The following is a 14,559-nucleotide window of genomic DNA, read 5'->3' as shown; positions in this document are numbered from 1 at the left end:
CAACAGTAATAATAAAAGGATTGGAATGTACAAATGATGCACAGTGCAATGGCTCACCACCTGCCGATCGACACCCAGTTAGTCCCCAAGTGGCGATCCCCCTGCCCCCACTCCCCCCAGTTCCTATACTAGATGTGATGTCCCATGGTATGGAATACACCGTTGGCCAGTTTGGGTCAGGTGCCCTGGCTGTGCATGAGAAACTGAAAAATCCTTGACTTTAGACTAGACACTACTGAGCAACAACTGAAAACATCAGTGTTATCAACATTCTTCTCATACTGAACTCAAAACATAGCACTGTACTAGCCACTGGGAAGACACTTAACTCTATCCCAGCTGAAACCAGGACAATTTGGTAGCTCCCACCGCTGCACGCACCCTGGGCACAGCCAGCGAAAACATGTGCTCTTGTGCAAACGCACCCCATCGTGCAAGGCCGTGCTGAGAGCAGGGACAGCTAACGCTGCAGTCCATACCAAATAATAACAATTAAAAACATATTTTCAGACCCTAATGCTAACAAACCTATCAATACAGGTTGAGTTCTGCCACCTTTCTCTTAAGCTCCCTCATTTTCATGGAGTCACTGAGTGATTAGATACAGCTGCGTTAAGTAAATGCTGCATTCACGAATGCCTCGCACAAGTCTGCCTCTGGGAGAGTCATTAGACTAAACACTCTGTTTTGCAGACGGATAACACACAGAAGATTTCCAGCAGCACAGCCGGAGCAGGTCCTTCTGCTCTCCTGTGAGATTTCAGGTGTTAGCCACTGGCAGAGGATTGTTGCTGGACAGAAACAAGCCTGCTCTATGCCTGCTCCGCTCTCCAAATTGTCTCCTCTCGTGCCATCTACCTGCTGCCACGTGTGGTATTAAGATCAACAAACACTGATAAGGGCCAAGTTTTCTCAGCCACAGGGATGTCAAAGGGATCAGCGGATGGTGGCTTCGTTGGGTAAAAACTCTTCTGATGTCAAGACGATTCTTGAAAATCATGCCCAGACAGACAGCACATTGCCTAAGGAGGGGAAAATACTTTTCTTTTCCAGCCGTGCTCTACCTCTCACATGCAGGGCTACATCCTGTCCTGCTGATCCAGCTTAATCTAACATAAGAGCAGACAATGGAAATCAAATCCCGCCGGCTCCCCGAGGAGCACACAAGAGCAGGTGTTTGCAGAAGTGCGAGCAGTGAGAGCCATCCACCGACTCCCATGCTCCCTGCTGTGGAGCTCAGCCCAGTAATCTCGGTAATATCTACACTAATTCCTTCCTAATTTACCAAGCTAGCAAACCTGCAGAAGCAAACAGGTGTGTGTACTTGTTTGATTTTTTTTTTCCCCCTAGCAAAAAGAGTGATTATATTTCTCTTCATTCCAGCTAGAGCTGCTATCATAAAATATTCAGCTCAAGCCATCCTGTTCCACATTATAATTACCTGCCAAAAATTGCTAACAGATCTGCTTCTGCCATCAACATGAAGCTGGCTAATCCTCTGGGAACCTCTTTTTAATTAAACACCTAATACAGTATGATAAACATTGAAAATATGCACCGCTCCTCTATTAAGAATGTGGCTTGATTTCTGAAGTGCACCTAATCAATTCAAGTGTAATATTTACTGTGGCAGCAAATCTTTAGGGCTTAATATTTCAGGTAAAGGTTGTTTTAGCAATTCTATTAAGAGAAGGAATGAGTGAGCGCAAATAAAACACAAAATCCCAATTCAGCTTGATTGTTGACTCCAACCTTGGGTTTCCCTTCTCAGCTGCTCGCACTGACCAAGCACGCGAGTTTGGTGTGCTCGGCTCCGGGCCTTTTCCTTTCCCCTCCTGGTCTGGATTGGTAGTTTTAACTGGTAACATTCATCTGATCTGTAAATGCATCTTCCATCCCTCACCAACAGGGCAGGGGCTGTGAATATCTCATGTAAAGCAAATTTACACTCATTAAGCTCTAGCCCTGTAGCATGCCCACCTCTTCTTTCCTTTGGTCCATCTCTCACCTCCATCTTGGTCTCACAAAGAGCCAATCCTGTTACCGCAACCTCAGCGTCACCAAAACGTCCTCATGGACCCTCCATCACAACCAAATTATTATTATCTATTTACCTGCCAGGCTTGGAGTGCATCTCTCTACCTGATACATCAGAAGAGCTTCATAAGTATTTTGACTGCAGGGATTTTACTAACAAAGTTGCTGCAAACCGTTGTTTGCAATATGTAGGGGTGCACACAGATTCAAGGGTACAGTGCCGAGAGCGTCACCCTCGGTGTCCAGCTGAGTGGGGATGTAAGGAGCCAGACCCGCTTAACCACCTGAGGCAAGATGGGAGCACAGTCCTAGGGAACTCCTCTCCACAGGCATTCCTGGCAATATTATTGAATCCAAAAGTCCCAGAAAGAAACCAGAGGTAAAGGATTTTAAGGATCAAACCACACAACCACTGATGACAAGGGATAGCTACCACAATTAAGACAGATTATAAGAACTGTTATATGAAGATCTTGTTTTCTGGTGAAGAACACATCCCAGTGCAAAGTCATGAATTATTTAAAAGCCGTGCAAGCCGACCTGGTTATTACTACAGTAAGGATTTGAACAAAGAGCAATGTTACAGAAACTCCCTGTGTTTTGAAGGCAACCCATCCAGTATAATAAAACCTACTTTTGAATGAAGAGGACGTACAGCCTAGGCATACTGATCTGTGCTCCCTGAAAGGAGGCACATTCATGGCTGTGAACGTGTTACTGTTAGTCTTAAGGCTCTGAGATAGATGGAGTAAGATTAACACTTGTCCTCTGATTGGGAAACCCAGCTCCCAGCCCAGAGATGGAATTTTCCACATGCAAGCTGATTTTACAAACCATATTTTCCTGACGTTTCATAATCAAGATTTTCATGCACCTGGAGACAGGGAAACAAATGAGGCTGAGAAATCCCTTTACTCTCAGCTACTCCAGAGCAACTTCCACAGTGAGTGCTTTATGAAGTGTGGCAAAGACGGGTGCTCCTTTTGCCAGAATAGCAAATTTCCAGGGCTTAAGCCGTAGCTGTGATGTCCTATCTGGAACAGGATGTTTAGTTGTAATGTTGCATATACTCATGTAATAAGCAGGATCCTTTTCGCTTCATCTGGAAGAGTGAATTGCAGAAACAAATCAAGCTGTCAGGGAAATGAGGACATCTCCCCTCTGCCAATAGCTAAAGCCCCTTATTTCTGATTCAGTTCACAGGTGCACTCATGCATCTGTCACTGAAATCAATGGGACTTGAACTTACAGATCCCAGTGTAAATTTATGGATTGAAAAGATTCTGAAAAAGCATTTAAATACCATGAGGCCAAAGGCTGTCTGAAATCACATTCACATGTTTTTCTGTAACCACATCAAGTAGCAAACATAGCCAGTGTCCCTAAGCCAGGACAAATAAAACTACCCAATAAAAAAAATAAAAGAAAAAGCAAATATCAAGAGAAAATATATTATAGTGGCATTTCTTCTAATCCAGATTTCAACTTTTGCACAATTTCTCCTAAGTGCGACCAAGACAAGCTGCCTTGCAATAAAAAAGGCGCTATTGAATGCATTCAATAAAGACCATCTCAGCTCCTCAGCTACAGCCCGTTCACAGATGCTAGAAGCTGAACGCCAGAAAGCTTTGCAGAGGGGATTATGCTCATAAATGATACATGACTTAAATTCGTACCATGCTTATCAATACTCAAGCAAAAAACCATCGAGAGTCTCTCTGGACTGCCATCCCCACAGGCTCGGCAATGCAAGAGTTTGAGCCTGGTTTGCAGAAGCCACAGCTCCTGACTTCATTTGATACCAACTCCTGGGCGCTATTATTTGGAGGACAGGGACTCTGTGAGACATCCTCTCACTGCCAGCCCAACCTTTGCATCACTGCAGGGGCTGCCACTACTGTCACCTTGGTGCTGGAGAGGGTCAGTGGTGTGGGCAGCAGTGATCTCAGCAGCATGCAGCTTTTCTTAATGTGCAAACACCTGGTACAGGGAGCAAGGCCGGCACACTGGACCACCTTGCTCCTCCTGTGGCGTAAGGAGGTGGCACTATCATTCCACCTAAAAACAGCATAAAAAAGGAATTAGCTGCAGTTTCTTGCTCCTTAGTTATAGATACCTTTAAGAAACACCATAAATGTCAAGCTCTGTTTTCCTGATGGGGTTTTCAAAGGGCCGTTAGTACAGTGTCAGATCTGTCTTGGCCTCTCCAAGGAGATGAACCTGCGAGACAGCAGCTTGCTTTCCACCTGCTTATTCCACAAGACATTTGTTCACATGTGGCTGACCCAAACCTTGCAGTCATACATGAGAATCCTAACAGTGGGCTGCCCGAAGGGTTACACTCAATACTGCACTCCCCTCTCCTCCCAGTGTATACACCTGCCTCTGAAAATCAGGCCCTTCAGTAAGCAGCTCTCATCCCCAAGTCTTCACTACCGGTTACAGGTTTCTCCGGTTCATCTACTTACACATGCACTGCAATTTCTGCAGGACTTAAGAGCTACTTCCCACCCTTGTTCAATCCTCAGTGTCACCATCTCAAAATGGAAAAGGAAGAAGAGTTTTAATCTTTCCCTTTGGTATTCGTTTCTAGGAAGAAATACATTTTTTCAGTCCTTTTCCCCCAGTACCTTCATCCTGAATGGCGACACCAGAGCTGAGCTGGTCCCAGGGCATTGCACTGCTGTTCCCAGGGACAGCCAAAGAGCGCATGAGCCAGAGAAAGGTGCAAGCCAAGTAGTCAGACATACCCACCAACCACTGAATTGCAGTCATCTACAGCGAGTATCAAAAAGCCCAAAGGCCCCAAAGCATTTCTTAGAAGCCTTTAGTTGCTGTTCTCTTTTTCTTTTTTCAAAGAAAAACTAAGACTGCATATCCTATCATTCTGCTTTCACCTCTGTAAGCAGAACCATGCTGTCTGCAGCTGATGCCAGCCAGGACTTCAGAGAGGAGGAAAACACCCGTTCAGCCAAGAGAGTAATGCTAGCTGTCTAAAAACATGTAGTATTTAGTAGCAGAGAGAGATGATCTACCAGTCCTCCAGAAAAGCCTTTGTAATTCTTTTTATATTTATGGAAATGAGCACACAGGGAAAATGTATGTGCAAATAAATCATTCATCAATTAATAAAAAAAAACCAGAAGAATTTAGGTCATGAATATAAACTTCCCTGCTCTCAACACACTGAAATCTCTGTTAGGTCCCTTTTAAGTTTCAGCAAAATAAAGGGGTTAATATCTATTTTTCCAACGGTATCAACTTCACTAAGTTAGCAGTCCAGTAAGAACTATGCAAAACTTGCAGAAATCATCCCATTTCTGCATTTGCCATGAGAAAGAGCAGCTGTTTCATGTGCCATAGCAAACACCAGGTGCCAGAGAGAGTGACTCCTCATGATTGCTTATCTGACACTATGGGAACTCATGCTGAACTACAGCAATTTGTAACAACCAGGTATTGACTAAGGGCAATGATAAAATTCCTCCAAAACCCAACAATATTTCAAAGGAGGGTTTCTTACTAATATCTGTGCTTTTGGTACTTTTCAAGCTGTAATAGGAGCAGATTTTCAACAAGAAAACACAAGGAAAGTCAGTATATGGTTTTACCTGAGACCTTCTCTGCAATTTCTGTGTCTCAAACATGGAGAATGGCCAGTGTCTGCATGGGGGTCAGGCCCACAGAAATAATGTATAATTATGGACAAATTGATCTTCTAGGTTTTAGTCCAGGATCCTGGTAAAATACCGCTGACTTCTCCACATTCAAACAATTATCAGGTACTTAAATCCTTTGTCAAAAGCAAAGCATCAGCAAAACAAAACAAAACAAAAAACAGAGGAGGGGAGGGAACTTCACTATAAGCTTTCCTTCAGTCAATGTCTCAACAAAAATAAAGCAGCCCTGAAGGACTCTGCCGCTGCACTCACCTCTTCCTGTTGCAAGGACTCACGATCTCCAAATGAGCTGTGTGCCATAGAGCTATGCTGTTGTCAGTTAATTATCCCTGGTCTTGTTGTGAGAACAAGTTTTAAAATGAAATTGTCATCAGATTAATGGGTACTCTGCAACTGGGATGAGGGGATACACCATCCTGGGTCTGATCAACAGCAGTCAAGAAAAAACAGCTGAGATTTCCTAGCAGAGCAGCATTGATACCACTCTTGGGTCCTATAAATAATGGCCTAATTCAGCCTACCCTTGCACCTGGAGATCAGGGTTATACCTACAGTACGACACAACATGCAGACTGTGGGACAAATGCAAGTGTGACAAAATGAGCTCTGGATCCCAAAACCAAATAGTCACACAAGCATGGAACCTGCTGCCCCGGCTGTTAAGCACATAGAAAATTAATGCTCCTCTGCTCAGGTACAGTGCCCTGCTACCCTCTGCTTTCTCTGTCTTCTTAAATTCACTTTGGATACCTCCACACTGGCTCCATGAAGCACTCTAGTTTCCTATAGTTTTAGGAGAGATGGTTTAACTAGAGACAGCGGCTGTGAGGGGGTGTCTTCCCACCCGAACAGATTAGTTTTCCCAGATACCGAGGCCTGAGGGATCGCGGCCAGCCCACTCCTGGCATTCCAGTGCAGCACAGCACGCGTGTCACCCAACAGCTGACCCAATGCAAAAGAGAATTCCTTAAGTTTCCTACTTGGCTGTGCCTTCTCATTAAGCATTCGGAAGCGCTCATTATATGTCTTTCAGCAACTTAGCTTTTGAGGATGAAACTTTCTTGCTACTCTGGTTTTTGTAACGACAAAAATTTGCATTGTATCAACTTCAGACAGAAAACAAAAAGCTGTCCCTTGCTTCTCCCTGCCAAACCAAGCAAGGGAAAACAAACTTAAAAACCCCTAAGCCCTACCACTACCACTATAAAGTCCCATATCTGAAATTTTATGGAAAGGGATTTGATAAACTCACTTTTTCACTGACCTCCCTTAGCCAAACACTGTTGGGATACACGTTTACAAATCAGGCTTTGGTCTCTAAATAAAAAAAAAAATTGTGACTTCTCCCTGCCTCTGACCTCCACACGATTTGCTAAGGTGGTAACTCCTAACTAGTGCAACTCCATCGGTTCTTCCCAAGGCAATCATCGCACAGATTTGAATGTCAGTGTCCCATTTGTAGCCCAATCCTGGTTTTCTGTTTCCTGGAGGAAGTTAAAAATATGGGGCACTGTACAGATTTTAAGCACCACTCTTCAATCAAGTGAAATATTAAAGCCAAAACTAATTCAGTGGCAGGCAATAAGCATTGGGGTATCCTGCCTTATCTAATTTGCTGTCATCTGCAGTAATCTCTGCTATTAATATTACTGTGAAGAACATGTCAAAAGCTTAAATTCATCACTCCAGCATGGTCATTTAGGGAACGTGTGCCAGCAGGAGTGATTGCTCCTCTTGCCTCCTCAGCCTGTGGTCTGAATATTGAAACCCCAACTGCAGTGCAGCAACCAACATAAAAATAACTGCCCAAATAGCTGTGCAAGGTGTACGGCCATCAGAGATTGGTGATAAATATTCAAGAGAACTCGAGTAATATGTGGCAGTCAAAGTCCTTCCAGGAACAGCTACCCATCATTGAATGTGGGATATGAAGCATCTGTGGTTCCCGATTACAGTACGGACCCAAAGAACAGAGACAGACCAACCATCAGTCTTCATCTGATGTATAATTTGCCTTTTTGGGTTGTATTAACAAAAACAATTAGAAGATGAACGGACCAAGGGGTTGTTAAACTCACACAATGCAGTGAATTGCTGCTTCCCTGGGGACGTGTTCTCCGCTAGAGTCACTTGGTCAGAGTCACAAAGGTCACACAACTGGGGAAGAACAAGGAACAGAGAAGGCCCAGGTCAGACATGATACGGTGGCACAGAAACAGCTAGTTTAGAGGAGGTCTCGCTGGCTACAACCTTATGAGACCAAATCCAGGTGTCACACCAGCTTCGCTGGCAGGGTCTCCCTTGGCACACGTGCAGTAAAATTGACTCACTGGTTCAGGAGAAGAAAAGCGGGAGGTGGATGGAGGGCATTGCAGGTACAGCTGCACAGCACGTGAAGGCCCATATATGTTGTGTCAGGGGAGCCATCCCTGCCCTGGCTTTAGTCTGGAAGCACAGATGAGGATAACAGCAACTGTAAGGACCCAGGTGCCAGCACGTGCTGTAAAAGCCTCCAGGGGCTTCCCCCCCCATTTCTCTGCTATTGCTGGAAACACACTAACAAGACTGTGCCTGCACACACCACAATAACCTCTATTTGCTCTGCAGACATATCGACAGTGTTTCAAATCAGAAACTTATGCCTCACCCCACACCTAAGTATTAAACTGTTCTGTATGTTCTGATATCTCCTCCCAATTAGACCTTCCTTCCTACAAAGTATATTTCTCATTTGATCTAATTTAATCTTTCTATTCCTTAGTGAATACCCTGACCTAAAATAAGATAACAGTACCTTATAAAGCAGAAAACAACAAATGACAGCTAAGTAACATTGCTATTATATGAAGGAGAACCGAAACATGGAGAAAATACTTAAAGACAACGAGAAGAATATGTCTAAAGCTATCTCTGCAGCAGAGTTGCATATTGTCCATCAAATATGTTGGACAGTATACCCTGTGCTGGGGGGGAGCTGAGGGAGGACATTTTCCTGGATCAGTTGTAATCCGAAGCATCCCCTGCCAACTTGGGCACTAGTGCTGACAGATGGTATGTGATGCTCTTCAGTACTAACATAGCCGGCGCAAAGCTGGAACAAGGGATAGGAAATCCAGTTCAGCATTATTCAGCTGCTTTTGGATATAATCCAAGAGAAATAACCCATTGCTTATCTCATGGCAAAACCACACCACTGTGTACTAGCCCTATCTTTATCGCAGTGATTACACGAGGCAAGAAACTCCCCCAGCAGAATCCCAGCTACAATTAATTGACATCTAAAGGCCCTTGCAAATCATACTTGATGCTCACTGTCCCCTCAAAACCTATTGCTGTTATTAGCTATGGTCACTGATTTGTTGCTGTTACTTAGACTAATAAATAGTACAACGTACTTTATCCCTTCAGTTAGAGGTGGAAACCACTGAAATGTTGTCTTAAGAGATCGGAGTTACATTGTGGAGCAGCAAAACACGAATCTGCTGAATGAAGAGGTGTTGGGAGGGAGGGAGAGCCCCAGGCAGTCATTAACCCTGCTGATGCCCATGACACAGCTCAGCTTCTACCACCAACCCCAAATCTTGTGTTTTGTTGGCAGGCTTGGGCCCTGCTAGAACCAATACAGAGTCTAATAACTAGTCCAGGAAGATCTTAAAAGTTTTACGCAAAGCACATGCTGAACTCTCTTACAGAGCACACGACAAGGTGACCACCAAGCTCTCAAACCTGGCTGGACATCACTGCTTACATGTCACAAAGCACAAACACCACCAGAGATTAATAGAAAGTTAAAAAAAAAAAAAAAAGTTTAACAACTATCTGCTGTGCTTCAAGACATTTTTTACTACAATCATTTTAGATTTTTATTTTTCAATTTCTGTTTACCAATTTGGATTAATGACAGATTTTGAAATACAGAGAAATTTTCTGCAGAAATGTCAACACTGAAGCTCATACAACTGGTACTGGAGCCTACTATGGGTAACAGTGTAAAAAGTTACAGCACAAGCTATGAAGACTTAAAAGTGAATATAATTATTTACGAATAAAACTGGCATCCCAAGCCTGAAGAAGTCCTTCATTACTGCAGGCGTGCCCAGTCATCCTTCCATCCTTCTTCAGCCCCCCGGACCCCGTGCAGCCGCCTCTCGCACCAGCCCAGCTGAGCCCTGTGCCGTTGGCCGCAGCGCAGGGAGACGTGCTCACCACCACCTCGGGCACCGTGGGATGGGCAAGGTTTGACCTTGCCCTACTCTCACCCCACGCCTTGCAGCAGGACCCGGTTATCAAATGTGCTGCCCCTTCGCTCACATATCCTTGACCAGCTCTAAAAGCAAAGCCACTGAAAGACCAGAATTACAGGTGGGTGCCCGACCAGCCAGCACGGCCCTACAGCTGCTCTTGGCTCTCGCACGGCAACTTTGGCGTTCCTGAGCTGATGCACAAACACCTCACCTTGTCCTTTGTGGAAGTAGGACCACAAGGAGGGGAAGCCTTAACTGCACCATCTCCCATGGGGATCCCACCATGCACAATGGCAGCAAAGTAGGAAAAACCAAAGCGAACCTGAGCCCAACCATATGGTGGGCAAACCGTGACAAAGAGCCCAGTTTGTGCAAAATGCTTCTAAGTTCTGCGCTATTTTTTTGTGTTTTCATATTTGGTTAGGGGTTTTTTTTAGCATTCGGGCTTCAAGCAAATCAGTCAATAATAAGTCAGCACAGAAGACACTCAACTCCTTGCTGATGGGGTCTAATGCTGTCTGATTAATGCATTTATTACACACATTGAATAATTTAATTTGTTTCACTCACTTTTTCATTGTCTGGCTTTTCAGCCTAATGAATACATTAATCTGTTTACCCCCAGCAGCAAACAAGAGTTTGTGGGATGATTTTTTTTCTTTATTACTCCATTCCACTACCCCACACTGAAAAACTTTAACCACATCTCTCCCAGACATTGATTAGGTTTTGAAATGTTTTAATCAATAATCATTATAAGTCTGATTGTACCTAGAGGGATGAGATGATAAAAGGGGATTAGTGTGGCCAACATGTGTCACATTCCCTTGAAGAAAAAGAATCCAAAGAATAATAAAAACACAAGGTAGGTTGAACGTCCATACAAGGTACCCAGTTTTGCACATTGTTCACATCAGACATAAAAGCAATTTTTGTGGATTTGGGTTTTTTTTTGTTGGTTTGAATTTTTTTAACTTGATGGCATTCAATAGTAAATAGAGCTTGGACTGGTTCTGAGAAAAATGTTTTCTCAAATCCTCCCATAGATATATTCTCCAGCAGACTTTCAATGACTTTCCTATCTGTACAGGGGAAAAAAAATACTGTGAAGCCGAGGCTGATCAAGATATGTTGTAGTGTAACGGTAGACTTGGAAAATAATCCAGAAATTTTCTGGTTTGGGTTTTTTTACTGTACTATCTAGTTCAGAAAGAAGGCACCCAAAAAAGACATTAATAAAACCTGCAGAAGGAGTTTCCAGAATAAGAGACCTTTCACTGATTAACTGATATTTTTGCTGTGTGCTTGCCATTGGGACAGTGTAGATCAAAGTACACCCTTTTCCAGGGTTTCCAAAAAAGGACATACTCGTTTTAAGGAGGGAAGAGAGGAAGAAAAGGTCCCCTCAAAATTATTCGCACGTGAGAAATGGATGCCACATATTCATTGATGGCAGACTTGAGATGAAGGAGTGAGACGATGGATGGGTGCCTGTCAAGGTCCCTTCTCCCAGACAGGCTGGGCCAGAGAGGCTCCTGCCAGCTGCCTGCGAGGACTGCTCGGCTCTCCCTGCAAGCAGAGCACGGGTGCTGCAGAAGGGACGCCGACATGGAAAGAACAATCTGGGAAAAGCTAACTGAGACTAACTGAGATCTGTATTCAGAAGAGTTTGAGAGACTGTAACACTGCACAGTAAATAGGTTATGCGCATCCTAGCAGGCAACCCCCAGTACAGCCTTCTTCCTTTCTAAATAATTGCCATATATTTTAATTTTTTTTTATTGAATCCTTTCTGTGATATGTAATGCACTTATCTTGCTGTTGGTATTAGTGGCTCAGGGCTGCCACTCTGTATTACATTCTGCAGGGCTCTCATCAATACGGGATTTAGGTACATGGAGAGATGCTGGCAGGTAGGCTGTGGACTTGAGCAAGCCAGCCACGTGCCCAGGGAAGGGCAGCATTTGACCCTCTCATAATTGTTTCATATTCTCTTCTGCAGAAAATATCAAACAGCAATTCACTGGAGAAAGGACAATAATTTTTCACATACCACATGAAAGAAATACCAGCCTGGTCTGCACTAGATTGTATGGGACAGTATGTAATACATTGCTAGCAAGTTATGACATCGATTCGTTCCTTGAATTGAATTTGTTCACAGTAATGAATGTATTACTTGTTCCCTGAAGGCCCCAGTCTTTTCTCACACCTTTATTGATCAATGGTTTCTAACTTTGAAACTATTTGCAAGAAGTGATTAACATAACTTACTTTCTAGTCTTAAAAACAGTGCAAGCAATTAGGGTTTGTACAGCAAGCCCCTGCCTAGCCAGGAGTAAAACTGCTGGAACTGGGTAGCATTATCTGATACATTAGCCTATATTTCAGCACAGAAAACAGTAAATGGTTGTATCAACACTAAACTGAAGCACGTTCATCTCTGAAATCACTCTGTACAACATGGAGGATGGGCTAAGAAGAATTAATGGCTACTGCAAAATCTCTTTATAAAGAAGTGCATGGAAATAACTGGGAAAGTGTGATTCTTAATCAAAAGCAATAGCATAATTCTTGGCTTCTGCAACACAACCAAAGAATTAATAAAAGCTTGTTGGGGGGAGAGGACAAAGGAAGGTGAGCTGAACAAGATTTCAGGAGAGATGCACAATGTAGCTGCAAAGGTAAAGATGAGATTGAAGCAGATGAACACCACTCTTGAACCTTTTAGTAATTTTTAAAAACAAAGTAGTTAATTGGGTTGCAGTCTGTAATAGAGATCTATATTACCCATTCCTTCACCTAAGCTCTATACCATAAAGAAGTGGCAACAAACCCATACAGATAACTGCTTGGCAAAGCTGGCAACTACTGGAAGAGCCTAAATGAAAGCAGAGGGAGGGAGGGAGGGCAGACAGAAAGCCTGACCTGAGACAAATGTGGCCATGCCTGGAGCTCTTTAAAAAGCCTGAAAATGGAAAATAAGTTGTGCTGTCATGCCAAAATGGTTCTCTCTAAAGCTGCTTCGTTTGCTCTCATTTGCAGAAGGGCAACAATCTACGGGCATTTAATTCACGTATGAAGCAGGCACAGCGACATTGCCGTAAACTCTGCTGAGGGTTAGGAAATAACAGCTTGCATCTAGCTAACATTTTCAAATATGATCAGCTTCAAAGAATATATGCTGCAATTGAAGAGTGATAATTTCTTATGTAATCCAGAACAGAGCTGGGTTTTCATTTTTAATAAATTGAAGTTAGAAAAATTTGTTTTCCTGCCCAGGATTCCAAAATGACATTAGAAAAACACAATACATTTTTAGAGCAATAGACATTAGCTGGACAGTAATTTCTACTCCTAATTACAGCTAATCAAGATGACAGTGGTCTCTGAACAACAGCATTGACAATTGTAAGAGGAAGGAGCAAGAGTAGCACAATGAAAGCAATGCAACAGGAGAGTGTGATGGGGTGAGAGCACACACTCCCCTCCTTTAGGAATTTTCTCTCTAATCTTGGTCCTAACCCCAATGTCAGCTTTCAAACTCCATCACTCCACCTGAAGTGACGATAGAAAACATTCGATATAGATGTCAAACATTAAAATTGCCCCAAAGCCTGGATGGTCTCGGTTCCTCCAGGGGACCTGCAGTCCAGGGGCTTGGGGAGCTGACTGCAGTCTAGATTCAGGTGGACTTTTGACGAGGCTTCAGGCATAGGGATGTTCCTCGGTTTGGTAGATGCTTTTTAATGCAAATGCTTTTTAATAATATTCTAATCTTTTAGGGGCTGATTGCCAAAAGTTCGTGCTGTGTTTAGGGAGTGTATATCAAGTTGGTGTCCTGAAAGCCTTGAACCTGTGCTACATGGAGCTTGTAACGTTACCGATATAATCCCCAGGGGAAAAAGCAGCAGTCTTGATGAAATTATCCAGAAAATCCTTGTGAAGTTTGGGAAGCCCAGCAGTAGCCTGTGAATATTTTGAAGGTCTTTGACATTTTATCTCCCCCTCTCTGAACACACTATGGTCACAGCAGGGCTGCAGTGCCATGTGCTTTCAGACAGCAAGCACAGAAAATGAAGGTTTTAAGTGGGAAGAAGAAATAGAAAAATGATCTCTTTGTGGACAATACTTAATCTGGAAAAGACATATTTTGATAGAGGTTGCAGTTACACTGGAAATGCTTCACCTAGACACTGTATTAACTCCATTCCCAAGGAAATCTGTTGTTTCAACAGAAGACAAGCAGCAGCGTGCTGCCCGACACAGGGAGTGCCTCTGTAGCACAGAGCTTGCCTCTTGTTCTCACTGACAACAGAAATCTGGTGTAACTAGGAGTTCTCCTACATCTATAAATTCAATTTGACAATGTTATCAGACTGACCTAGGGGCTGCACTCCCCCCAGGTTTCCCCCGGGCTCTCAGCTATGGAGACACAAGGTGTTCCCAGAGCAGAAGGGGACGGGCTCACTCGGCAAGAAGCACTTGGGCACCCTGGGAGCCCTCACGGGCTTCTTCTTGCAAAGCATACCCAACTGGGCCCGCAAGATGTATCACTATTTCGTGGGTCTCCTGAGAAGATAACCCAGCTACTGCTG

At 43.6% G+C, this 14,559-nt stretch overlaps 1 protein-coding gene across 3 annotated transcripts in view; it reads right to left on the bottom strand.

Moving 5' to 3' along the window:
- KCNIP1 (potassium voltage-gated channel interacting protein 1) overlaps positions 1-14,559 on the bottom strand; it is a 365,574-nt gene that overhangs the window by 240,220 nt on the left and 110,795 nt on the right. Inside the window, exon 2 of one of the 3 annotated variants that reach the window (XM_075056634.1) lies at positions 7,796-7,874. The exons of the other annotated variants lie outside the window; for them this stretch is intronic. The gene's annotated coding sequence lies outside the window, so the exon portion shown is untranslated. The remainder of the gene's footprint in view (positions 1-7,795; positions 7,875-14,559) is intronic. 3 annotated transcript variants of the gene reach the window in all.

The sequence above is a fragment of the Buteo buteo genome, chromosome 24 (genome assembly GCF_964188355.1).
Source record: "Buteo buteo chromosome 24, bButBut1.hap1.1, whole genome shotgun sequence".
NCBI lineage: Eukaryota > Metazoa > Chordata > Aves > Accipitriformes > Accipitridae > Buteo > Buteo buteo.
The sequence above is the reverse complement of the archived record's forward strand: the minus strand, read 5'-3'. Positions and strand labels throughout refer to the sequence as shown.